This window comes from Leopardus geoffroyi, chromosome C2 (assembly GCF_018350155.1).
Source record: "Leopardus geoffroyi isolate Oge1 chromosome C2, O.geoffroyi_Oge1_pat1.0, whole genome shotgun sequence".
Classification (NCBI taxonomy): domain Eukaryota; kingdom Metazoa; phylum Chordata; class Mammalia; order Carnivora; family Felidae; genus Leopardus; species Leopardus geoffroyi.
In genome coordinates, this window is record NC_059333.1 from 47,531,092 (window position 1) to 47,558,420 (window position 27,329).

The window sequence follows — 27,329 nt, forward strand, 5'->3', positions numbered from 1 at the left end:
TGGCTCGCTCAGGAACCCTTCCGTTTCCCTGAACCGTTATTTAGTGTTTCAAATTCACAGAAAACACCTTTAGTCATCACAGTCACCTACAACTCCCCTCTCAAAAAAAAAAAAAAAAAAAAAAAGTCATACAAAAACAAAATAATTCAATTCCCTTTTCCTTCCAGATCTTGCTGGTCTCTCTGTCTTCTGTTCATTTTCTCCCCAACCTTTATTCCCTCTGTGATCTACATCCTTTCTCTATTTCTCTTCGTTCTCTCTCTCTCTCTCTTTCTTTCTGTTTCTCCCTCCCTCTCCCGTTTCCATTCCTTCCACCGCTTCTACACCCCCCCCCCCTCCGTCTCTCCTCCCTCCTTCGGGCTCCTGCTCTGCCCTCTCAGCCCCTCCCCAGAGAAGAGTGTCCAGCTCCACCCAGGGCTGCCCGCCCGCCGCTCCTTTCCTGCCCACCTACTATGAGGAGCAGCCCCTCCCACCTGCCCATAAAAGCCAAGTGCATGTTACCAGCCGAGGATCAGAGCACTCTCCCGGTCCTCTCCTGTGGAAGCCCCCAGCCTCTCTCCCGGATCTTACGTGCTCAAGGTAAGAGAACACTTCTGCAGGCATCTGACCTAATGGGGGTTGCTGCGGGGGTGGGAAATACGTCTCCTCTGGTCAACATGCTTACCGTTTGGTTCGACCTGATTCTTATGGATGCCAGATCAGCTGCTCCTTTAACTAGCAACTGGTTGGAAAACAAACTTCTGTTTGAACGGTAAAATAAAAGTTCATTTTGGGCAAGAAACAGCAGCATAAATACTGCAAAAAAGCTTCTCTCTTTTTAAATCACTTTTCCCCATTTGCTGACTGTTGCTGAAGTTAAAATGTATCTGTTTGGGGTGTTTTACGCTTTTCATTGTAACTATCTCATATATCAGAGGGGGCAAGGAAAACTTTGTCCCATTGTCAAAAACGTACTTTAGAAGAACACAATTAGTTTCCTAAAAATAGCAGTCAGAAAAGGTCTGCTAACAATTTTGCGATGTTTTCCAAACCCCCTAAGACAGCTTCTGTGAGTCCTTTAAAAAGTATCTTTCCAGGTTTAAGTGCTTGGAAAAAATGATGTGAACGGGTGCCCTTTGCACAGGGACAGTAATCAGGTGGCTGGTAGATAGGAAAGAACAAACCCAAATTTACAAGCTGGGGCAAAATGTGCTCTCACAAAGCTATCTTTTCAAGACTTTCTAAAATGAGAACGGTGTCAGAACCCAGAAAGTGTATAAAGGAACTTCATGAATTTCTATACATACACCTAAATATAAAGCGTTTCAATATGTTTCACAGCAAGAGAAAAATACAGGCCAGATTATACAATTCTTCTGTGTACACCAGACGGTTGTAAAAAAAAAAAAAAAAAAAAAATCAGCTTGAAGGCTTTGGAAGTTTGAACCCTGCTTGCCACCCTCCTTTCCCTCATCTAGTAATTAACATCGACCTGATTAGGACTGGATTCTAGAGCTACCCAGTAGTTAAGCTACCATCATATTTAAAGACTGCCATACCTTCCTGTTTCTGAGGTTGGAGAATGAGTACTGTGCACCTGTGACAGCTTCTGTGAGTAGCTCCACAGCTACTCCTGTAAAACCAGACGCTTGGTCCATGAAGTTTGCCATCAAAATCTGTGGGCTGTGTGGGATGAAACTCTCTCATGTGGGAGAAAAACCCTCTTCAAATATTTCCTCTGGGGAATTAATTGCACAAGACTGCTTAGAGACGGCAAACCAAAGGTTTGGTCAGGAAACCAACCCACTATTTCAGCCCTTAAGATTCTTAAAGTAAAAGAGGAAAAGCTTCATTTTTTTTCTTTTTTGGTTTGTGTATATTGTTTCACTTAAAAAGGGAAAAGTCACCAGAGCTGTAAATAATTCTTCACTATTAAAGAAAGTAGAATCAACAGAAGTTTAACTGAGGGTCTTTCAAAGCTTTTCTCCGTATCATTTGCATATCAAAGGAAATAATAAAGATGTATTAAAATTCTGCTTGGCAGGGAAGGAATTCAATGCTGTGATTCAAATGAAAGAGTTACATATAAAGGTTTCTGTCATGTAAAATTTTGCTTCATTGGAAAAAATTATTGCAAGGAGTGTGGTTTCCTTTAAGAAAATGACATAAAATTACTATTGGCTGAGATAGTATGTGACCTGAGCATATTAAAATACCTTTCATCTTCAGCCACAGTGCAGACTGCTTGCTTCGTATCTGATGTAAGTGGGTAATCAACCATGACAAGAGCACAGGTATGGGACAAGGCCAAACCAAGTGTGTGGTATGTCCAAGTTAATTCTTTTTTATGGTTATGCCGGACTCAAACCCATCATCGCAAGAGTGAAAATGCACTTCATTCACCAGATTTCCCTTGAGGGAAGTTATCTTTTCTGGGAGAAGAAAAAAAAAAGTGTTTCCAATGTAAAAGAGCTCCTGTTATTCCTAAATTTGGGGATGAAAAGTGTTCTCCCAGAGTTTGCTTCTGCTTTTCCTGGCAGCTAATCCACTCTACCAGCTAGGAACCATTAACAGTAACTGCCTTCCCCATGTGCCATCAAGTTCAACACCCTAAATAACTGGGTGAGATCATGTAGATGGCTCATGACCTAACTTTCCCAGGGCCCTTTACTGGACTCCTAAAGTGAATCTTTCCCTAGACGGCACATGTCAGGCAAGATGAGACTTCTTAAGTCTTTAGAAAAATCGGTGCTGGGTTTCACGTAGTAGCCATCCCAATGTCTCCTTTGCACACAATGTGGAGACTTCACATGAGTCTTTGCTCTCTGCCGTTATATAGCCGCTCCTGAATTGGGTTCATGACCAGACCTATCTAACACCAATCGAGCTGGCTTGACCAACTCCTTTAATGTTTCTCAAAAAAGAAAAAATGAGCAGCTTCCTTTCACTAGAGACACAGAGAAGGTGTTCTGCTCCCTTCAAGGGCCTGCTAAACCTAGGGAAACACACATTTGGATTGTTTTCCCATTGTCACAATTACAAAACAGTATTATTCTTCCAACGACCAGAAAGTGTATCCCACTTTATGTCCATTGATACCCATGAAAATCAAAGAGGAGAATGGGGATGAAACCAAGTGGGGAGCCGAGAGGAATGTCTCCTAGGAAGTGCCCCGGGAGAAGAGAAAGAGCAGAATCTGTTACAAAGACAACTTCTTTTTGCCTTTATTTGTATGAAATATGAAGAGGTGCAGAAGAGCAAATAGTCATATCTGCTCTTGGTTTTTGTCTTAAATCAATAATATTTCCACCAAGACGCTAAGGTCCACTCTTCTGTGCCCTACTCTAACAGAGGAGAATAGCCTAGTTCTAAAGACCAAAACGATTTCAGGTCTACCTCACATTAAAACCGCTAGGACTTTGCCACTTACAGCTTTTTTAAAACTATATTATGAGTATAAAAACCCTCAGAACGTTAATGGGTGGTTCACATCAACAAACCCACCCCTAACTGTCCGAAAGGGCCCAAAGTTGGGTGATTATTTGCAAGTGAGAAGTTAGAAGCAGCAAATTACTCCTTCTTATCTATGGTCACCCTCTTTGGTATGGCAACTTGCAGAGGGATTGAGATAAACACTTATTTCCCAACCTCTGGTCCTCCCAGTAATCCTCTGAAAACCAAGCCTTTTTTCATGCCTTGACTTCCTTCTCATCCATCAAGTCTTCATAAACACACATATGCATAATTTAAAGAAGGTACAGATCTTGAGACTAGAATCCAGTCTTCTGAGAGGTGCCTTGTTCTAATTATGAGTGAAAAAGAAAAAAAAAAAAAAAAAGGAGAGGAGAGGAGAGGAGAAGGTTAAGGGGAGAATGAATGCTCTTTGGAATTTAGAGAATGTTTTACTTTAGCATTTTGTGAAATGGACCTTTTGCTACCCAAAGCATGTGGAACTTAAAAAATAATAATAATAAAAAGATCAGCTCACAAATGGTTACAAAATGCTAAGGATATAATGAAAAAGATCTTCCAATGACCTGGCAGTCATTAACACCAGTTTATACCCCACAATACTAAATGAGAGCTCTGCTAAACTTGCCCTTTCCAGAGAGGCAAGGAGTGAAGAGTGGGAAAGAAAATTAACCACACTTCAGCACCAACAAACAGAGAAGGCACTAATCAGACATTCCACTATCACTTTGGCAACTGTGTTCCCCGTTTGAGGAAGGAGGTTCTTTAGAATCTATCCTTAAGCAAGTAGATTTGTGGGATGGGGGTTAAAGGGAGTCACACAAGGTCAGAATGTCTATAATCTGGGGGCCCTGTGTATGCAAATCCACAAAGCCATTGAAATTGCATGGAATCAAACTGAGGTGACTGAAACAAAAATGTTTCCCAAAACTGATTATAGAGTAATCAGCTAAAATAATAATGAACTGTAACTGCTCAGTGTAGCATAATGGCAAAAGCAACTCACAGCACCTATAGCTGATTATATAAAATATTAAAAGACATCTGATGGTTCACCTCAATCTCCCCTATTAATTTTGGGTCCACTTCCATGGTTCTTCCTAGAAAACGAAAACTGCCCTTTTCTCCTTCATCATGGGATTTGCAAATGCATACGTGTCCCCTCCCCCCCCCCACCCAGTGCTACCCCATTTTTCTTTCAGTGGAAGAAATCTCTTTTCAATGATTACAGATCAAGTTTCTAGAGTACCACTCATATTTGTGGCTTTTCTCATTACCCAAAGTCTCATACTTCTCTTAAACAGACTGTAAATTTTTACTCCGACAAATAAAAAGGCTTTACATTTTTGTCAATCTTCATTCATCTATCTAGAAGAAATCTAATTTAAAATTGCTACTTGCCTCCAACAGGCCCTCTGCAGTGACGTTTCTAAACACTTTATCTAGTCCTTATTCCCCTTTCTTGGGTATTAAACTTATTGAGAGAAACACGGAATATAAATGCTGGAAGGATCTTTGGGGCTAATTTGAACTAATGTTAATTTTACAGCAAAAGTCAGAGAGGTCGATGTCGTGCCCAGGGTCACCCAGACATGTGTAGCAGAACCAGGAATACATTTCGTGTAGTCAAACTCTTCAAACAGTGGTCTGTCTTAGATAACTATAGTGTGTCTTTCCCACACAGTATGTATCTAAGATGTCTTAAAATCTGGTTCCAACATTTATGTGACAGAACAAATGTTTTCTTGTATAATAACCTTCTTCTCCCACTCAATAGACAATGTGTTGCCAATATAACCATCTTACACCTTCCCAGGTCTTTAATGAGAAAAAAGACAAAATATGCGTAAAGAACAATCAGAGGAGACTTTGAGGGACATATGGTTGGAGGGGTGTAGGCATGAAATGTGTCACGTCAGAGGAGAGGCGTTAAGGGGCCAAGAGTGTAGAGACAGGATACTGTAGCTAAGAGGGCTCATTCCCTTAGACAGAGGAGAGAGAAACTCCATAGAGTTGAGGTGCTAAAGAAGCGATTTTTAATGTGTCTGATCCAAGAGCCTGTCAAATGTTTGGGAGATAAAATCCTATTTGGGTCAGCCTCCTTTCAGTGTAACGCCAGTTGAGGACTGACTCACATGGGTAAAAGTTTTACAAGTATTACATCTTATTAAAACTCTTCTGAACCCTTGACTGAACTTCTGCTGGGAAAAAGAGCCTTATCTGACCCCTGACTTGACTGACCCAGCAATACTAACGCCATGGAAGTCATGCCATCACAATGCTCTCTGCTAAGATACAAATACAGTTTTTGGTGATACACAAAGTTAATCCAACATAGAAAATGATAAAGGTAAAAGGAATATTCTTGTATCATTTCTGGAAACAATTTGCCCTGAATAAGTAGACAGATGTTACCCCAGATGCTTCTTCACTTTCCACTAAAGCCTGACAATTGTTTGCGTATCTTTGAAATAGTACTTTTGTTTCTGAAATTGATTTATTGTATGTTAAAATTTACATAGTCTATGACTAAGCATCATCGTGAAAACATTCTTTTAAGTAAATTTCTTGAAGACTGCGTCTCTTAAGCTCTCTATTGATGTGTTTACATCACAGGATATTTAGGCATTGGCATCACTTGATGTGCTGAGATTAAAGACAATCACTTCATGTGCTACTTTTCCAACTCAAACTGAATAGGCCTGGGTGTGGGTGTCAGCTGTTGGCTTCTCTGGGAAATAAAATGTGTCCAGCCTGTTGGGGCGCCTCTCCAGTCCTCTCTGTTAGCTAGATAAAACAGCTGTTTTTCTGAAAGACTGGGCCAATGACCTCCGTAATTCAGGTTTCATGTACTAGGGCAACCATGGCTGGCTTATGCAGAAATTATGCTACCCTGCAGCCGAGTGGGTAAGTCACAACTGCCTTCAGTTCCATAGGAGGACACTGAATCCTAAAATCTGGCTCAAGAGCATTGTCCTGGGGCAGCAGGAAGACATCTTGGCAGCAGTTGATCCATTTCATATGTTCCTCCAACTGTCATGCCATGTGAACTCTAAAAAGATAAATCTAAACTTGGTTCATAAATTGAAAGTGATGACTGTACACCATTGTATTTCTTTAATGATCTTTACTTAGCGATTAACTAGTCTTCAAATCCAGAGGTCATGGTGTTCATCAGTGCTATAAATCCAAACAAGTGGCCTCTTGTTAAAAGGCAGATGAAAGATAAGGCCAAGACCTACATGAAGGGAGATGCTAGGTAGAGCTAAGACTTTGTGGCTTAGGTGGCCAAAATTGAGGTTGGAAGAAGAAGAGATAAAAGGAGATCTTTAGCAAAAATATGCTATTGGATCCATAATTCCTAATTTAACGACATGTCTAGTTCCCCTTCTAGCTCCCAGTTTATTCCAATCCCCTCAGGTTCGAAAGAGTGGGGAGAGAAGTCATTGACCAGTAGAGGGAGCCACGGGGCTGAGTGTCTCAAAATAAAAACTGACTTGTTCCTAGAGGGGGCCTTTTAGATTTGAATTCTTCTGATAAAAGACAGAGCCAGGTGTCCTTTGTTACCAGTGGCTAAAGTGTACAATAGGAGCATATCACATTGTTGGTTTTCTTTTTGAAAAAAAAAAAAAAAATACCAATTTAAGCCTCTAGGAATAAATCACCTGCGCTTCAACAATGCCAGAAATGTCCAGGCTTGTAGAGGTTTATTTGAAAGAAAACCAAAGCAATCTTAGAAAATGTTCTTTCCAAGGCCACCACCAGCCAAGACTAAATGCTCCAGACTAAATGCTCAACTCAGTGAGAAAGAAACTCTGGAAGCTGGGGGTGGGGTCAGGGAGAGAAGAGCAGAGAGGCTCAAGCACTGAGAAGATTTCATGAGTTTTAAAGGGGAAGTCCTGGTGTCCTGCCATGACCAGACCCTCCTGTCAACAAGAGCAGGAAGGGAGCCTAGAGAAAGAAGCAGGCAGAGATGGGCCCAACAGGTTTCTCTGAGATGGCCCAGAATCTGCACTCCTGGATCCGGGTCTCTCCAGGGAGCAGCCAGAGCCTTGCCTAGACTGAAGTGAATACCTTTCCGTTGAACATTTCCATTGCACAGCTGTGTTGGGGATGGCTTGTTAAGACTTGAGACACTTGCATAATTCAGAACCCTTTGGGGGATAGAGATCAATTAGGACCATAAAAGAAAAATCCCTGGCACACCAGAGAAGGGCTGCTTGCTTTTTAAAACTTATGACATCCACAGGAATACAGAGCAGTCCTCTTTCTATTTCTGAGGTCAGTGGAGACGAACGTATAAAGTTTGTGTGCACGTAGCCTAAGAAGTCCCCATTTGAGAAAATCTTGCGTTTTAATCTCAGAAATACCTTGACTCTTTCTGGGATCTTTGGAAAGCCACTGATCATCTCTGTGCCTTAATTTATTTATCTTAAATAGAAGAGCAATTTTCAAATAACCACTGTCTTTGTCATTTAGAGACACTTGAGGTGTTGCCATTTATTTTGCAGACTGATACTCCTTAAACATACATGGTTGCTGTTACTTATATAGTGAATGGATTATACTCACAACACCTGGTAATGGCTCATGGTATTTATGCAGAATCAGGTCAAAATGGAATAAAATTCCAAATAAGCACATAACCTTCCAAGATGTAGCAAGAGCATTTTTGTTTCTTAAAGTACGAAAGACAATTCCTCATGTGTCCAGAATCCAGACAAGGTCAAGGGTAAGTAGAAGAGGGAAAAGAAACAATTAATTTATGGCTTAAGAATCTCAAAAGGCCTATATGTTCACTTGTCCATATTTTGACATCAATTAAAAGCTAATTCCCCACACACGGAAGAGTTTTTGTGGTTTTAAAATTCTACTTTAGCTAAAGAAAGATGATATTTTCAATAATGATGTTATATTATGTAAAACCCAAATGTTACTTCTTCAACATTTTCCAAAGTGTGCTTCAGAAACAGTAGTACCTGAGATATTACTATGTGTTTATACAGAAAAAGCTTCTATGGTCTATTACATTTCAGAAACACTCAGTAAAACAACGTGATCAGTTTTGTTCACTGCTAGATTTCACAACGACCTTAATATGCTAATTATATTTTCATTTTTCGAAAATGTTACAGTCAGTAGTGTGCCCCAAACTTATTTGCTGACACCTTCCCACCCTGAGAGAATCTCTTGGAACCAGTATTCTATGGAAAAATTTGGGAACAGTTTAGGAATCACTGTCCCACGTCATTGTTTCAAGATCTACTGGGACATAGTAAAGTCAGTATCGCTAGTCATTATGTAATACACATTGAGTATCACAGATATAACACAAATTATGTGCTATGTCAAACCATAAAGTAAGAAACAATCCCAGTGTAATTTCCAAGCCCAGCTGAAAAAGGAACAAAAGAAGATGATGAACCTGTCTTGGTTCAATGGCTCAGTTCTTCACAGTAAAAGCAATAGCAGAAATGCCAGAATAATTTAAGATTTTGAAAAGCTAGGAAGATAGATGATGGGAAGGAAGGCAGGAAGGGAGGGAGCGAGGGAGGGAGGAAGACTGGACAGATTGAAATGATCTCTTCCTTCCTTCTTCTTTCTCATTGTCTAGATATTGTAATGATCATCAATAAGCAACAAGTTTGGTAAACAAGGAGCCTACGTAATTTCATGAATTCGCTCAACAGTCTCTGATCTGATCATTGTTTCACCTTAACTACTATTAATGACCAAGATCATTAGCCAAACTTCTTCCTTGAGCACTTACTTTCTCACTATAAATAGGGAGCTAACTCCTATAATAAGATCACACTTACTGATATTCTAGTATATCATGCTATATCAGGGATTATTTGGTTTATTGATAACACTCAGACCTCCAACCCCTATCAAATGCCCTGTTTCTCTTAGAGCCTTACTCTAGTAATTCTCTTTCCCCTTCACAAAGATTATACCTGGAGGCCAGTGTCCTAAAAGTGTCAGAATGGAGCATCCTCTCCTTTAAGAAAATGAGTAGTTCACAGTCACTCAAAGGAGAACTCAAGCTCATCATTTGTAGTTACAGTAATAGATACTATTTATTAAGTGTCTAATAGGATCAGACCTTGCACTGGTATCTTTATCTCTATTCCTTAAATCAACCCTACAAGAGCAATATTATCATTCTCAACTTAAAGAGGAAAGAAACGGAGCCTCTACTTGGTCAATCAACTTGCCCAGGGTCACACAGCTAGGAAGTGGCATAGCCAGTATTCCCATCGAGGTCACATTCCAAACTTCAGCCTTCCTGCTCCTCCACACTGCCTTTCATGGTGTCTTCTAGTGTTAATAAAAGGGAGAAAAACCATCAATTCCCTGTGACAATGCTTCTGACTCATAAAGAAAGTGAGAGAATTCCAGTGGCTCTGTTCCTAGACACTGCCGACTGGCTCTGTTTCTTGTTTAATACTGTGATTTTAATTTCTTTTTCTTTTCTGTATTTTTTCCTAAAAGCATGCTGTCATTTTGGAGCCAAAAAAGTAAGAGCTGTGTAACTAGAAAAACCAAAAAAAAAAAAAAAAAAAAAAAAAAAAAAAAAAAGCTATCATTTCTCCCTAGAGTAATTTTTAAGGGCTAAGGTTTCTCCATAAATTCTCCCCCAAGTGATCCCAAGTTGCTTGGCATCAGTCTGGGAGAGAGAGTGACAACCTAGCATGTCATTCCTAAGGCAGTAGAAATTCCCATGATTATATGAGAAGCAGACAGAACAAAGACATTACGGCACGTTAAACAAACTTGAATCTGGCTCATCAGATCATTCTCTTTGGCGTTACTTTTATTAGTGTCCATAGCCAGCTGACGAGAGTCAAGACAACTTAAATGATTCCCTCAGCCATGTGAGTCACCTAGAAAAGTGTCTATATTGTCTACACCTGCTCCTTAACCTGCTGTGAGGGTCTATATAGAAATAAGTATACCTCAAGCCCTTCCTTTGTGTTATGCCAAAGACAAAAGAAGAAACAAGGGCTGGTTCTTTCCATATGATCACATTCTGCATACTTTTTTGCTTTTGTCCTTGATCTTCCCTCTCTGCATGTAGTATTCCCCCACTAAATCTATGGAATTAATTTGTACTCCTCCTCCAAGGTTCAGATCAGGTATCTTCTGCTTGGAGAAGACATGCCTACAACCTGCCTTCCCCAGGCTGCATTGCACACCCCCACCATGCTCCCTAGTGTGCACATGATGTGCACAGTCCCATCATGGCCATGTCCATTCTGTAATAGCACGGGCTTGTTCTCTGTGCAGAGCTGTGAGCTCCTTGAAGAAGGATTCAGGTCTCATTTACCTCTGCACCCTCAATGCTTAACACATAATAGGAGCATAATAAATATGAACAAGAGGAAAGAAAAAAGGGACGGGGGAATAAAATACAGTGATGGTGAATGAGAAGCCTCTTACTTTGCTTTTCTCTATCTCTGTAGATGGTTCCAAGAAAACATAGTTTTACCAAAGTTCATTAACACCAGTGCACACACATATAGTGTTACTAGTGTTACACATTGACGTACAGTATTACTCCACCGGAGCTAACCATGGGGCACAAGATGAAATCCCATTTGTAAGCTACTTTTAAATATTGGCCTTCCATATACGAAATTATGTAAGGAAAAATTACTTGTTAGGTGGTGCCACTGTCCCAAGACTGTCAGTACTCTGCTCAAAAATATGAGTGACATTATTAAACATAGAACAAAAACCTTAATTTGCCAGTCAAGTATCTCAGTCTCTCTCAACCTAACCCATGCTTCCATCTTCACCCGTCTCCAGTCTACAGCAGGAATTTGACCTAAGCCACAAGGGCTATTATTCGCCCAGACATTCTCTTTCCTTTTCTCTACTGAGTGTCCCCCACTTGCCCAAGGAACCATAAACTCAAGGTCTTCTTAAAGTCTTCCCAAATGTTGCAGTCTGCATTGATCTTTCTCACTTCTCAACTGACAAGCACTTACTATAAATGTCACTTAATGTGTTGCCTGTACACTGTATTGAAGACATCGGAGCTGTCTGCTAGAATTTTCTGTAGTGATGGTGATGAAAAAGTGCGATATCTGAGCCACCCAACACAACAGCCACCGACCACATAATGGCAACTGATCACGTGAAGTGTGCCTAGTGGAACTGACGTACAAAATTTTAAATTTTTATTTTATTATAATCTTTTTTTAACTTTATTTATTTTGAGAGAGAGAGAGCATGTGTGTGTGTGTGTGTGTGTGTGTGTACACACACGTGGAGGAGGGGCAGAGAGGGAGAGAGAGAATCCCAAGCAGGCTCCATGCTGTCAGTGCAGAGCCCAACGGGGGGCTCAGACTCACAAACTCTGAGATCATGAGCTGAGCTGAAATCAAGAATTGGACACTTAACTGATTGAGCCATCCAGGTGCCCCTTATTATAATCTCTTTAAATTTAAAATCAAATAGCCATATGTGGATAGTGCCTACTGTATTGGACAACACAGAATATTTACATTTTGATGTGCTATGTCTTGTATCCCTTGATGAGCATATAAGCTACCAAAAAAATTGAATAAGAAGCTTTTATGTATCCCAGGGGAATGCCATGACCACAGCAGTGCTCTTTAAATTTCGTGTTCAGTGCATTGCTTGACTACATGCCTGCCTCTAATTGTTCTATTATCTTAAAGAAGTCCTCTTCCCTACATATATAATTTTAACAAAATACTACAGATGGTATTGCTTTTTTTTTGGTAGCTTAAACTCACACAGAATGGCAGTGTACTGCTATCTGAGTCCTTTATCACTAGACAAATAAAATGAAATATAGACTGATTTCAATGAATCTCTCCAAGAGAAATCTCCATTATTCATTTCCACCTCTTCTCTTTTCCCTTTTGTTGGAAAAACATGTTTTAAATACCTGCACGTAGAAATGCTTCAATTTTATGTGTGACTGTTCTACAGAGAAAGACTATCTCAGGTTATCTGAAACAAGTTCAGTAATAGATTTTTCTTTTATCTCCCCCCTGAAACCCCAAGACCTTCTGAAGGAAGGTAGTTCTATATTGTAGGTTTTCCCAGAGAATTTTCTTCTCTATTTCTAGTGAACACCCTGAGGTTCTTTGAAGAAGGCTCAACCCTCTACTAGAAGGTCAAGGGAGGTCACATGTCTTTGGAATTTAACAATGATGTGCCCCTGGCACTTGCTGGCTTACCAATGGCCCTTCAGGAATCATCATGCCAACAGGCCAACCATGCAATAAAATCCTGTGGCTGGCAAAGCCAAGAGCAAAGTGATCAAACAGTCTGGCTGCAGATTAGATTCTAACTTATTAATAAGGCTTCAGAAAATAAACCAGATTGAGTCTTTAACAGCAACAGTTTACAGGAGATGTTTAATGATTTCGGAGGTCGGCCACACCGCATGCCTTCCTTCTGACTCAGTGAACAGCGGGACAAGGGCAGAAGACACGCTCAAGAAGCCAGAGCAATCAGCTGTATCTTTTCCATTTACAGCTAAGTTTATTTGGAGTGACTGGAAAAACTTTCAATGAAATCTTTTTTTTTAAATAATAAAATAAAAGAATTTACCCAACTATCATGAGCCAGACAACATCGAGAAATAATTATGGGTGTGTATTTTCCCCTGCCTTGTAAAGTATTTACAAATTGTAGCATGAGCAAGCTCTAAAGTAAATGGTAAAGATAGCAATAACATTTAACTTGTAAATTTTTTATATTTAGCCATAAAAGAATCACCATGTGTTTAAATCACATTTGAATACATATAAATAAAATTCTCATCTGCAGACGTGAGCCAGTGGCTAAAGAAAGAATCCGTGACTCCTTCTCAACAGAGCAAAAACACTGGAGAGGCTTAGTACCTTGTTTCTATAAAATAGAATTCATTGTCACCACATCAGCAAAAGTGTTAGTATCTTAATTTGGGAACTTATAAAAATGAAGACATTGACAGTGACAATAATAAACTTTGTAGAGAAATTTACAGTTTATGGTGTGTTTTATATACGTTCCTTCATTTGTATTAGATAGAGGATGACTTTATCTACATTTACACATGAGACAGTGGAGGCTTAGAAAGATTAAGTAAATTTCCCATCATTCAGATAGTGAATGTTGGAGCTAGAATACGAACCTGGCTCATCCCACTCCTGAAGTCCTCTTCATTCTACTAATTCAGGCTGAGCCTTAACAGTATCACATCCAGATCATCCTGGAAGCATAAAGCAGAAACTGCAGCAAAGGAAAGCGGAATGATCTGAAAGAGTTAGTTAGCAAAAAGGATTCAATGACTGAGAATGTGCTTTTCAAGAAGATAGAATTCAAATAAGATATTATTCAACAGTAATAGCATTAATGTGTATTGAGGATTTACTCCATGCCAAACAGAATGCTAAAGCTTTATATATATATATATGTATATGTATATATATATATATATATATATATATATATATATATATATAGTATTGCATTTTATCCTAATCATTTTCCTTGTAGACAAGAAACTATGTAGGAGAGTTAACTAACTTCCTCAAAGTCACATAGCTGTGGGTAAAGGACCAAGAATGTAAAACCAGTAGATGAGATTCCTGAGTTCTCCTCTTTAACTGCTACATCAGTGACATTTTATCCCCAGAGAATCACTCATAGCATCCCATTACTAATCTCTAGCAAACAGATTTGCAGTGGTGATAGGAAAAGGGACATAAGAAACGCCACTGATAATCAACAGGAATCATTTTATAGGTTGTCTTCTGTACAGTTTATGATTTTAAAGGACACACAATCCACTTTAAATCTGACTCTAATTTTTAAAGGGTATTTTTAAAACCCCCTTTTGATTAATACCAAAATGCATGTCATTTATGGGGGCAAAAAACCAAAAGATCTTAAATCATCTATGAGAAGCCATTGTAGTGTCATGTATAAAAGCACTGAGTTAGACATAAGAAGTCATGGGGTCAAGTCCCATGATTTCTGAGGGAATTACTGAATCATGGCTGAATGTAATTACTGACATATTTAGTGGTGTCTTTTAAGAATTAAAGAAATTTCATATTTTAAGTAGATGTTATCAAAACAAACATATTTTGATCCTCACAGTTGTAAAATATCAGCTTTGGGAAATTTTTAATTATCTAACATGTCTCATTCTCTAAAAGATTTGGGAAGGTTGAGGCTATTCTAATATATATGAGTGTGTAAACACATACATGCACACTTATGCGTATAAATTATATGAAGTAGAATTTATGTTAAGCTAGAAAACCTCATGTCCCTAACATGCAGTATAACGGATTATTAACTTTTGGTTGTCAGCTTCCAATAAAAGCATGATCAAAGTAGTTACCTGGAATCCAAAACCTTGAGTTCATGCTTTCTTTTCATCTAATGCAGCCGAGATCAGGGAAATTACCTCACTGCTCAGTGACTCAATTTATCTATTTGTGTAATGAGAAAAACAAAGGGTCTGGGGGACTTTGTTCCTGTTTCAAAATTTGAAAATGCTTAATGTAAGTCCCAATAATAGTCTGATTTGGGGTTATTATTTTTTAAGCAAACATCCCTCAAGGAAAAGATGCAAACTAGTCTTTCCCTGCTTTTCTTTCCTTACAATCTTTCCTTTCCAAAGATCACCACAAAGAAACAAAGAGCCAAACACACTGACTCACGTCTTTTTCTAATAGTGTTGTGGTCAATTTGCTCCCGCATAAAAAAGTAGTAGTGAAGCTTTGAACTCTGGGTTTTGGAAGGCCAAGAGTGGAAAAACGTCTTTAGCAGAAAGAACAGCACATTCCAAATCTGTCCAAATCTGTCCAGTGTTAGAAAAGTCTGCTTAGGCATGCAGTTCCCATTGAAGCCCTTTACTGTTATCAACTTTCTGACAGAAGAAGAGGCTGAACTTTGCCTTTCAATGATATCTTGAGTTTGCAGGGGTTTTTTTTTTTGTTGTTTTTTATTTTGCTTTGTTTTGTTGTTTGTTTTGTCAGACCTTACTCATACAAGCCTTAAGATGGTTTCTCAGTTTGAACTTGCCTTTAGGACAAATGGGAAAATGGTGTAGCTTTGCTCCTAGAAAAGCTGGTTCCATCCTTTTTTTGGGAGGAAAAGTTGTACATGTACAGAAAGTTGAAGATACACTGAGAGTCTTCACTGAGAGATTTCTGATACTGAAGTTGGTTATTACATTCTATCATTGATCAGGTGTCATGATTTTTGTTTTCTTAGATGCTGCTTTCTCAAAGTCTGTTGCTATCTAATATAGTCATACAACTTTGTAGTGTACAAAAGTACTTTCACAATCTGAAATATATATGTATGTAAGTCTTGGTACATTTCTAAGTCACTAGTGTCATTCTTTGACTACTAAGATTGAGCAGCTGGCTTATCCTACATATCACCCAGTTGAAGAAATTATCTCAGTACTAAAACCCTGTCACCTAAAGTGCTGGAAGGACATTTCAAAGGTCTTCACTCTTTTCTCCCTGGGAGGAAGTTTCCATAAAACCACTCTCACCATACTGTTACTCATCACACATCTTACCTGCAGGCCATCCTGGCCTTGGCTTCTTCCCTCCTGTCAATGGAAGAGACATTTCTCACATATTTTCTGGGTGCACCTCTCCACCCCTCCTGCCTTCTGGGGCCTTGACTCTGAATCATCTGCACCATTGGTCTATTGCAGCTGTAGTGTTCTTCAGTGCAGCCCAGGTTGTGACTCACCCCTGTTGAAAATCTTTCAGAGCTATTACTTGGCCCTCAAATTAGAATCCAAACTCTATCACGAGATTTGTAAGGCCTCTCGTGGTCTGGGCCTGCCCAACTTTGCAGATGCCTTCCTTGTTATACCTCCTGCTGTCACCAGGCCCACTCTATAGTCACAGTTCTCTCTCTCTCTCTCTCTCTCTCTCTCTATATATATATATATATATATATATATATATATATATATATATATATATTATATATATACATCTCTTTTTTTTTAATTAATTAGTTTATTTTTTTTAGAGAAAGAGCAGGAGCAGAGGAGGGACAGAGAAAGAGGGAAAGAGAGAATCTTAAGCAGCCCAGTGTGGAGCACCATGCGGGGGGCTTGGTCTCACAACAGTGAGATTATGACCTGAGTGGAAACCAAGAGTGGGACACTTAACCGATTGAGCCACCCAGGTGCCCTCACAGTTTTCTCTTAAAGTGGCATAGCTCTCATCTTTTAGGGCTTTTATCCACACTGTTCTGTCTTTCTCCCTGGAATACTCTGCCTTCTCATCACCTCTCAGCTCCCTAATCATTCCCAGAAGCCTTCTGTGTGGCCAGGACTGGATTAGCTGACCCTGCTGTTTGCTCTTACATTGCCCCAACCTCTCTCTATGGCATCTAACACTCTCACTATGCCTATTTCATTAACTGACTGTCTCTTCTGCTGGTCCATAAATACCATTATGGCCTGAATTGAGTCTGCCTTACTAAGCAGTGTGTCCCCAGCACAGGCTCTGAAACTGGTATATATATATATATATATATATATATATATATATATATATATACCCACCCAATATTTGTTGAGTGAAGGAATAAATGAAGGATACCTGAATGACAATTAGAGAAACACAGATAAGAGACGAAGCAGCAGATTCAAGGATCAACCAGAGTTTTAGAAAAGGAGAGTGGTCAAAGTCTGGCCAAAGAAGTCAGAAATCAAGAAGTCTTTAGCAACCAACAGGGCAAGGTAGGAATAAAAGGTCTAAGACAGGCCCATAGACATAATATATTGTTTAACCGACTGAGCCACCCAAGCGCCCCTAACCATAATATATTGTAAGCAAAAACTGATCATCACAATCCCCAGCCAATCTCTCTCGTCATCATCTTGGACACAGTTTCCCAAGAGTATATCATAGCATAGACCAAGGAACACCTGCTTCATGATTGCACACCCCCCCAACCAGCCTTACTGACTCAGGATCTCATGGGGTGGGCCAGAAATGAGCATTTTTAACCAACATCCCAGTTATACAACTTACAGCTCTAGGTGTGAAGTGAGGACAACTACAATAGCTGGCCGAGTAGAGAGAACAAGAAGAGGAAGCAAGTACCCTTCCCCAGTGGTGGCCAACTCAGTATTGTGAGCCCCCAGTTGCTTTACATGTGATAAATGACTCATGTAGAAGGACAATTTTGGCCTGGTTTATCCATAATGAGCTAATGCATAGCTGTCCATGGTTGGCCCTTAGACTCCCAATGGGAGTCTTATGTCTGGGGGGAGGGGGTGCTTTCACGGCACTTTAATCATAATTCCCACTTAACTTGTCACTGTGACCTCCATTCTCCTGTTTGAGGCATAGCCCAGCATAATCCATCTCTGCCTTCTGTCTGGACTAATGCATATTTAATCAACATTCAATAAAACGATATTCCCTTGTCCGTGACCTGCACAAAGGGCTAATAATAAATAACTATGAAAAATTCATTGTAAGCTACTACTCCTGTGAGAAAAACAAAAATGTCCCCTTTCTCCCCACTGAGCCTGTGGTTTTAAAGCCCTTTCCAATTTTGTATTATTGTCAAAGAAAAATAATTAGATATGGCTGTCTGGAAAAAAAAAAAAAAACATCTCGAAAGTTCTATCTGAGGAAAAGAGGCTCACCTCAAACCAACATTTCCTGTTTTGATCTTATGTTCCAAGCAGTCTCATTTTTTCCTTTGGGTTTTACATATAGTTTTGTCGTTTATGGGCATGCCTGTAATCTGTCATGCTCACAATGAGTCCAGAATAAACACTGATTTTTGTTACTGTTCTATTATTTATAGCTTAAGCTTGCTCTTCACCTTTCTCCCAAGACTCTGCTCTATCACTAGCCATTTGACGTCAGTACACTGCACCTTAAGTCCATGATAAACCAGAACGTATGTGATGTGGGCAGAAAAAATACTACATCTTGACTTTACCAAAGTCGTTTGAATCAAATGTTTTAAATGTAATTGAAAACATATTTTTACAAGCAAATAGAGCCAATAAACTAGAAAAGCCGTATGGAAGCACCAGGCCCTGCTTCTCTGGTTTTTAATAAACTGCAGTAGAGGACCTTGGGAACAGTGGGACGCTTGTGTTGCATCACAGACTCATACAGGAGGACAAGTGCTCCCCCGCAAGTATGGCTCATCTGTCACACGTGCTCTGTAAGAAAAGTGTAGTAGGGAAAGAAGAGGAATACGTAAGGGCACCATGGCTCTCTATAACCTTCCTAATGTTAGTGTGGGAATCTCATATGGTCTTACACAGGTAGTATGATCAAAGGGGGAGAACCTCACTGCCTTTGTCCCCCTCTGATCCCTGGATGGAAAACCATTATTATCTTCCTATAATTATTATTTTTTTTTTAAATTTTTTTTTTCAATGTTTATTTATTTTTGGGACAGAGAGAGACAGAGCATGAACGGGGTAGGGGCAGAGAGAGAGGGAGACACAGAATCGGAAACAGGCTCCAGGCTCTGAGCCATCAGCCCAGAGCCTGACACGGGGCTCGAACTCCCGGACCGCGAGATCGTGACCTGGCTGAAGTCGGACGCTTAACCGACTGCGCCACCCAGGCGCCCCTATTTTTAAAAACATATCTACAAAGGAAATATCCTTCTGGGCCAGGTCCTCATCTCCATAGCAGTGACACAGCTCTCACCAAATCTATGGGACACTGTTGCCCTTCATCCCAGTGTCAGATATTTCTGTTGGCTTGGCCTTTCCAGACCCTGAAACTGGAAGTCTATGGTGCTGCAGTGGGGCTGGCAAGCAGGAAAGGATTCTGGGCTAAGAGATTAAATCCTTGGCATACACTGAATCATCTGGCATACTGGCTTCTCCTATAATTTCTCTAGCTATGAACTGGAGTGGGTTTATTTACTCAATTTTTAAATGGCACCATTCATTGAAGTAAATCACTTGACGTAAAAGAACTAATTATAGAGCTTTTAGTAAAAGGAAAGTAAAAACTTTTCAATCTAGGTTTAGGGGCAGAACCAATTTCTGAGTTTTAGGTTTTTCCTATATGTATGTGTTAAAGTTCCAAGGGACATGATTTGACCCAAATTTGTTGAATTGCTAACCATGATGTGAGCAGAGTAGCTATGTATAAAAATAAACTTTTCAATGTGTATGCCAATTTTTAAACTCTATCTCTTATACATGCTGACAAGGGAATGGATATGGGGGAATGATTCTACATTTATTGGTAAGAGTCTAACTTGGTACAACTTTTAAAAGTTGAAATAGTAATTACACCCAAGAGTCTATCCTATAGAAATATTCACATGTTTGCCTTAGGACATAAGGATGATGATGTTCACCAAAAGATGAAATCTACAGAGTGAAAAGGCAACCTGTAGAATGGAAGAAAATATTTGTAAATCGTATATTTGATGAAGGCTTAATTGCCAGAGAACTACTACACCTGAACAGCAACAAACATTTTAATGGGCAAGAGACTTGAACAGACATTTCTCTAAAGAAGATACACAAATAGGCAACAAGCACATGCATGACAAGAAGCTCAACATTACTAATCATCAAGGAAATGCAAATCAAAACCACAGTGAGATACCAGCTCACACCCATTAGCATATCTAGTTCCAAAATTGTTGGAATGCTTTTCAGATATCAGTGTGCAGAGCACAATATTTTATATGTTCACCAAGAAAAGGGCTTGTGAGTCAGTGGCAGGGTGGTCATAGCAGTGCACTAGAGGTCTAGAGAGCCAGATGGAGTTCCGTGTCAGGCACTAGCTGGCCGTGTGACCTTAGGTTCTTTGCCACACCAGCATTTGCATTTTTATCTTTAAATATCTATGTACGTTTCAGATATGCAGTACCTTGTTCTGTGTTTCTTGAGATCTGGCTGATACATGTATGTTGTGTACCCCTACAAAATTTGACTGGGCCTGAAAATAGCCAACCCATCACTTCTCCTAGGCAGTGATCTGAACTCGGGAGGCCATGCGTGCTTAAAGGACCGCATTTAGATGTTACATGATCAGACATTCTGATTCTTCCACTCAGTCTCCACTGTCGCTAAAGAAAGGGCAAGTGCCACCACAGACTCATAGGACACGCAGAGCTGAATTCTTCAAACCCATGTCAGTTCTTCAGAGCTTCTCTTCGTTCCTCCGTTCAATCAAGAAATAATTATTCAGTGCCTACTATAATAAGCCAGGGCTCTACCAAGCCCTGGATATTCAATGATCAGAAAAATAAACAAGGCCCTTATTCAGTTCAATTAAGGTCAAGAAAACAATGTGAAATGTGTTTTTGGTAATGGAATTACAGCGTACCAGGTGGGGGCGGGGGGACATGGGGTGGGCAGCACTCTGAATTAGGGGCTCCTGACGCAGACTTCAAAGGTTTCCTAAAGGCTTCTCATCACAGAATGGCATCAACTCAGCTTTGAAATCATGGGTTAGGTCATTTTGCCTACTAGCCATTAGCTTTCCAAGAAGTCTGTCTTCCAGTCGTCTCTGGCTGCTGGAGAAGGGCATGCATGGCTCAGGCAGGAAGTAACCAAGCCACTGTGGTTCAGCTGCTCAAAGAGAAACAATGGCATCTCTGACTGATGTGTTGTAGCTGACTTTCACTCTAGGTAGGAGAATCCACTCTGCCGGATCCAGGTGTAAAGGGCTTCAGATATAAGACCACCAGAGCTGAGAATAATGAGGAATACTGATTCTTTCCTCACCGAAGGCAATATCTACCATAGATCACTCGTCATTTTTACTCACCATCCCATCAAGCACAGAGCATCCGTTTGAAAGTCTTCAGAGTGCATGTGTATCCATTTCTTCAGGCATAGCACGGGCCAAGCCGATAGGGCTCACATCCCTCTTCTGGTTTCTCCAAGTCCCCTCAGAATTCTTGTTTCCTGTCCTCATAATGTTTTTTTAACATTGGGTTGCAGAGCTCAAGTAAATACACAGTTGTTGTTGTTGTTGATTTTTAAAGGAGTCCTGATCAAACAGGTGGTGGCAGTATTGTGTTTTGCCTTTTCGCTGCAATAGGCTCTACAAATTTATCAAATCCCAATTAGGCCGAGTCTGAGTCTTTGACCTATAATTCTTACTTTCCAGCAATGACCATTGTTATTTTGTTTTCTATAACTGATTTCTAAACTCATGAAAAACTTATACTAGAGGAAACAAGCTTGATGAGAAAGAGATGAAGATCATTAAGATTGTTTTTTCCCACAGAAAGGGATATACCTGGATCTGTCACAGGAGCCAGGTTTCTTTGGAACTTTTAAAAATTTAGAATATGTTCAAAATTTGCCCCACACACATTTAAAAAAAATAATTAGTTTCAGCTTTTTCCTAATCTTCCTTCCATTCCGTAAATTTTTCTACCTCTGTTTTCTGCATACAGTGGGAATTACATCACAAGTCATTGATTTGGAGCCCGCAGACCCCCCTTTCTGCAGGAATTCTCAACCTTCCTATGAGGTTCTTGGAGCCCCTCACTCTCTGGCACCCACTCTGGACTTTGGGGAGTGGAAAGCATCCACCATCTCCCTCCCTGTCACAGGAAAAGCTTCTCACCAGAAACACTGACTCCCCCACAATTGATGTTCTCAGTTCCTAACTCTCCCCATCTCACACTTCCTCAGATAGAAGGGGATTAGGGCAAGGGATAATGGAGACGAGAAGAAACATTAAGTTTGATTATCCCACAGCTGGTCCTTCTGGGATCTCCTTAGTAAGGCCACATTGGGGTATGAGGAACAATTGGGGAATCTTTTTAGATTTACCACTTCTCTGTTATCAACTGGGACCCTACGCATCAATTTCAGTGCCAGAGGACAAGTTCCATCACCATCTTGTTATTTGTTATTTACAAAAAAGATTTTCTGTCTCTTACTCACATCTGTCCGGGCCTAGCATAGTGCCTTTTTTTTTTTTTTTTTTTTTGTAAGCAGTGATGGAAACACTCACTAAGTACTTATTAAATTCTTAATATAGAATTAGGTACTTGAGATATTGATCAGAAACTCTAGATTTCAATCTGAAACCTGCTGAAATAAGCTTGTGGGTATCACGTCACAAATCCTGATGAAATCATAGAGACCTCACACCCAGAATTCCTAAACTCCACTCTGAACCTTCACAGCATTCTCTAAATGCTCCAATCATCAGAAAATCTACCATATGGGCAAAGAGCAGGGGCAGTGTTTTAAAAATGACATGCATTCCTGGTGAGAAATTAAAAACAGAAACATTTGATGAGACCATCTTTTATGTCTGTTTGAGAAAGCTCCTTGGGCTTCAAAATGTTTCATTAGCTCCTGGAGTCTAATGTCACCAGAGTCCCAAATTGGAAACATTTTGCCACAACTCACAATTCACAAGTAAGAATCCTGCTTGGGATTTGATTCATTTTGTGGGCCTCCTCACTGGGTTTTCTCCCCTTCACAACTCAGATAAATAAAGTGTGGCAGTCCATGTGGTTTTGCTTTCACATCCATAGCTTCAACTAACTTTTTTGGATCCTCACATTAGATACATCCCTCTGTAATATATGCATTCAGAGAACAAAAATTCAGATTAGTGTGGAAGGTTTGGGGGAGGCATGGCTTCATTTAATTTTGTTGGTTTCAGTTTTCTGTTGAAACTTGTTTCACATCCTTATATAAACCAGTTTCCCTCTCTGTATTTCCCTCACACTCTCACAAATAAGGGACATGTCTACTTTTCTCAAACAAGTGCTACAGCAATTGAAAAGAAAAATAGTTTTAAAACAAAACTTTGAGTTTATGGAAGAAATCCCCTTTGTGCCATCAAAAATTTTGTAATTAACCACATGTCCCTGGCATGCCTTAACCTCCAGTCTTCATTTCCCTCATCTGACAATGTAAGGCCAGGCTAATGTATTGTCCATTCATTGCTTATTCTGTACCATGTACCGTGGAGAGCATTTATCATATGTGATGATTTTGTTTTGTATTCATGATCATGCTATACAAAAGGAATCCTAATCTGCATTTTATAGATGAAGGAAAAGATGCAGGAATGTTAGGTAACTTGCACAGCACGTGCTGTGGCTAGTCAGTGACACAACCTGAACTCAAGCCCTCCTTCACTTAATTCCAAAGCCCTAGTTCTACCTGCTGTAATATGCTGTCACCTAATGGAGCTCTGTACTCCCTAAACTGTTCCTTTAGGTTCCGTTCTGAGCTCATTTCATTGCAAGAGACATCATTGGTAAACTATTATTGCTGGTTTTATGCATAATAAAAATCATATACCCGATGTTGTGAATAGTGGAGAAAACAGAAATATCAGGAAGCTTCATCTCCTTTGACCTTTTCTTCCAAAACTATTCTACCTAAACGAATGGTTTTCTTCTTATTTTGTAGGTACCCCCAAATAGTGTGCAGCCTCCCTTCAGAAGACCATCCCTACTGTTGGGAGGAAGAATTTTTCTCTGTCTGTGGCTCCCTTCTATTCTAATTTACTGCCAGTACTTTAGGGTGAATGTGATCATTGTTTCCTGTCCCTCTCTTATGACAGGAAATAATGGAACAGGATGCTCTTAAGGGAAGATATAAAAATATTGTATTGGGACACCATGAGGAATGTTAATTCCTTCTTTCAATCAGTGTTTCAGGGGTTGTCTGTAAAGATTAAAAACAGAAGGAATGAAATGTCCATAGATGGACATATGAGGAACCCAAGTCTTATATAAAAGTGTTCTTCACCATCTACTCTTCTAGTTTTTTTTTTTTCAATTTTTTTCTTGTGATGAGGGCTTGTGAAATCAACTCTTTTTAACAACTTTCAAATATGCAGTATGGTATTAGTAATTATAGTCACCCTGATATACATTACATCCCATGACATATTTATTTTATAACTTGAAGTTTGTACCTTTCAACCTATTTAGCCCACCTCCACCTCCCACCCCCACCTCTGGAAACCACCAATCTGTTCTCTGTAGCTTTGCCTTCTCTTCTTGTAAATAACAAAAATTCAGTATCACCTGTGCCTGCTTGGTTGTCCTTGGGAAAATAACACTTAAGGAAGAGGGTGGAGAGGAAGGAAAGGTAGCTCCAACTGAAAATTAACTGATTTAATCACAAACTATCTAATGTGTTTAATAAGAATTATCTTCTCCGTATGTGCTGGCCCAGAAAATGAAAAATGTCTTGCCCATCAGGCTTAAGGAGTGAATCATGATTTTCCTATCAGCTAAACACTCAGTGAAAGGGAAGAAACATTTGAAAAGATAATGCAGCAGCAATTTTTTTAAAAATTAAAAATGAATGAGAATTTGTAGACCTCTTTTTTAACTTTGGCAAAGCTATTATAAATAGCATTTTTTAAAACAGTCTCGCTAAAACAAAACAAATGTTTCCTGTCAGTATGGAAAAAGAAATTCCTGTCTAAAATTGTGTTATCGTGTTATCTGGTTTTTAGACCACTTAATTAAGAAAGCTGTTGAATGTTATGCTACATGTCATCAAATGCCATTTTTAAAACTGATTTCGATTTTTCATGAGTTATTTCCAGTTTTGTGTTTTCACTACTTAATCCTTTAGGGTTTTTTTTTTTTGTTTTTTTTTTTAAGTAGAGTCATCGTTTTTCAAAGTCAAAGATACACTATTCTTGGTGTCATTCAGTTTAAAAGATACCCTAATATAGAAATGCATTGAAAGCCAAGTCATCTACTAAAATATAACACAGCCTCACACACATCATTAATACTTACTTTTAAACCGAAAAACTGAGCTATGGAAAATGCTTAAACTGAGTTGAGGTACATTAAGTCTAATATACTTCTAATTTTTCACATAAAAAAAAACATGAGGCTCAGAACTTGAATGAAATGAAGTTATAAAGTTGGTGGCAGAAAGCTGAGTTCCTTTCTACAAAGTCAGTGTACTTGTTTCACAACCGCACTCTTCAAAAAATATTTATTAAGCAGCTACTATGTGCCAGGTATTGTGTTAGGGTATGAGGATACAAAAGTAAATAACACAGGGCATCCATTCTGAAGAATCTTATAATCCAATGGAAAAGTAATAAATAAATTGGTGATGTGCAAGTTTTTATGTAACAAGCAACTTACAACCTTAGCAGCTTAATACAATCTACAATATACATTTATTATCTTATAGCTGTAGTGGATCAGGGATGGGCATGGTTTAGCTAGTCCTCTGCTTCAGTATTTCTCTCACAAGGCTGCAATCAAGGTGTCAGCCAGGGCTGAGGTCTCATCTGAAAGCTCAACTGGGGAAGGATTCACTTTCAATCTCATGTGGTTGTTGGCAGGATTCAGTTCCTATGGCCTGCTAGACTGAGGTCCTCAGTTTCTTACTGGCTATTATCCAAAGGCTACTTTAAAAAATCTTGCTACACGCATCTCCCCAACATGGCTGCTTCTTTTATCAAAGCATGCAAGTAAAAAAGGCAATAGGGAAATTTCTGCTAACAGGATGGATTCAGGGATTATTAGGGACCATTTTAAAGATTATCTGCTGCAGAATTCTATAGTAAAACATAATAAATGCTGTGAAAGAGAAAGGCAAGGATGCAGTGGGAGCACAGGGGATAGGCTCTGCACCAGATTAAGGAGGCTGGGCTATCATTTGAGTTGACTTTAAAGGATGAGGAGTTATCAGATCAATGAAAAAGGAATGAAAGTGATTCTGAACAGGAGCAAGGTCTGTTAAAGCATAGTATAGACTCCAGATGGAGACTATCTTAAGGCTAGCATATGTTGAATGAATGAATAATATGCCTTTGTAGCACTAAAAGTGGGATTCCACTCTGATATGCCACATAATAACCATGTAAGTCATTCTCCATCTCTTTAAGAAAGGTAGGAGAGAGAAAATTACAAGTGTTCGAAGTTAGAAGGAAAATGTGTTTTATAATAAGAATTCTAGAGAAAGCCAGAAACGTCACTCCATTCCAAGAGGAAAAAAAAGTTTCCCAGAGCCTTTTTGAGTTCACCAAAATCCTGTACAATGTCTGACTTGAAAATATATGTAATATATCACCTCTAGGACCCAAGACAAAAGATGGTTTATAGTTGACATGTTTATTTCAGACTTGGCATTTTTGCCTTGATTTGCAATATATACATATTTTGTACTTCAGCTGAAGAGCTCATTTTTCAAATAAGATAAAATGATAAAAAGTGATATCACTTGCATTAGCAGTAATTACATAAAAGACAAATATTTTTAAGTTCTAACCATTATAGTAAGTTTGTGCCAAAAATTGAGTAATAATGACCATATCTCCTCTTGCATATCAAATATGATTATATGAAATATATTGAATGGGACTACACATTTATTACTCTTCCATTCATAGAAAGTCAGACCTAATATTAGTCAGAGTTAGTCATCCTGCTGTCCAATGGTGATAGGTAATCACATTTGGTGCCAGCTTTCAGAGAGAAAGCAGAGGATTCTCACAGTCTATTAGTAAAGGCACCCTCTTTTTACTGCCTCTTGGGATGCTGGATTGTTTGTCTTCTTTCCTTCACCAGTTGTGACATATGTAATTTCTTCTGGGGTGGGTGTATGTGTATGTGGAAGAGAGAGAGGGAGGAAAGAAGGGGGAGAGAGAGAAGGAGAAATACTGTGTAAAGAGGTGTAGAGAGAAGTTTCAAAAGTATAATTCCTTTGTAACAATTTTCTACAAATCTACAACAGAACCAAAATCCTTGAAGAAAAAAATATGTTTAAGAATAGGAACATGGACCAGTGGAAAGGAAAATAATTTCAAAAGAATAGGAAAAACATTATTTTTTAAATATAAAAAAAAATAAAGGTAATAATTAAGATATATGTAATATCAAAACATTCT

At 39.2% G+C, this 27,329-nt stretch overlaps 1 protein-coding gene across 3 annotated transcripts in view; it reads left to right on the forward strand.

Annotated features, from left to right (window-relative positions):
• Positions 1–374: 374 nt before the first annotated feature.
• Positions 375–27,329, forward strand: part of COL8A1 (collagen type VIII alpha 1 chain) — a 154,018-nt gene continuing 127,063 nt past the window's right edge. Inside the window, exon 1 of one of the 3 annotated variants that reach the window (XM_045501766.1) lies at positions 375–579. The gene's annotated coding sequence lies outside the window, so the exon portion shown is untranslated. The remainder of the gene's footprint in view (positions 580–27,329) is intronic. The other 2 variants (XM_045501764.1, XM_045501765.1) reach the window with 2 other exon arrangements.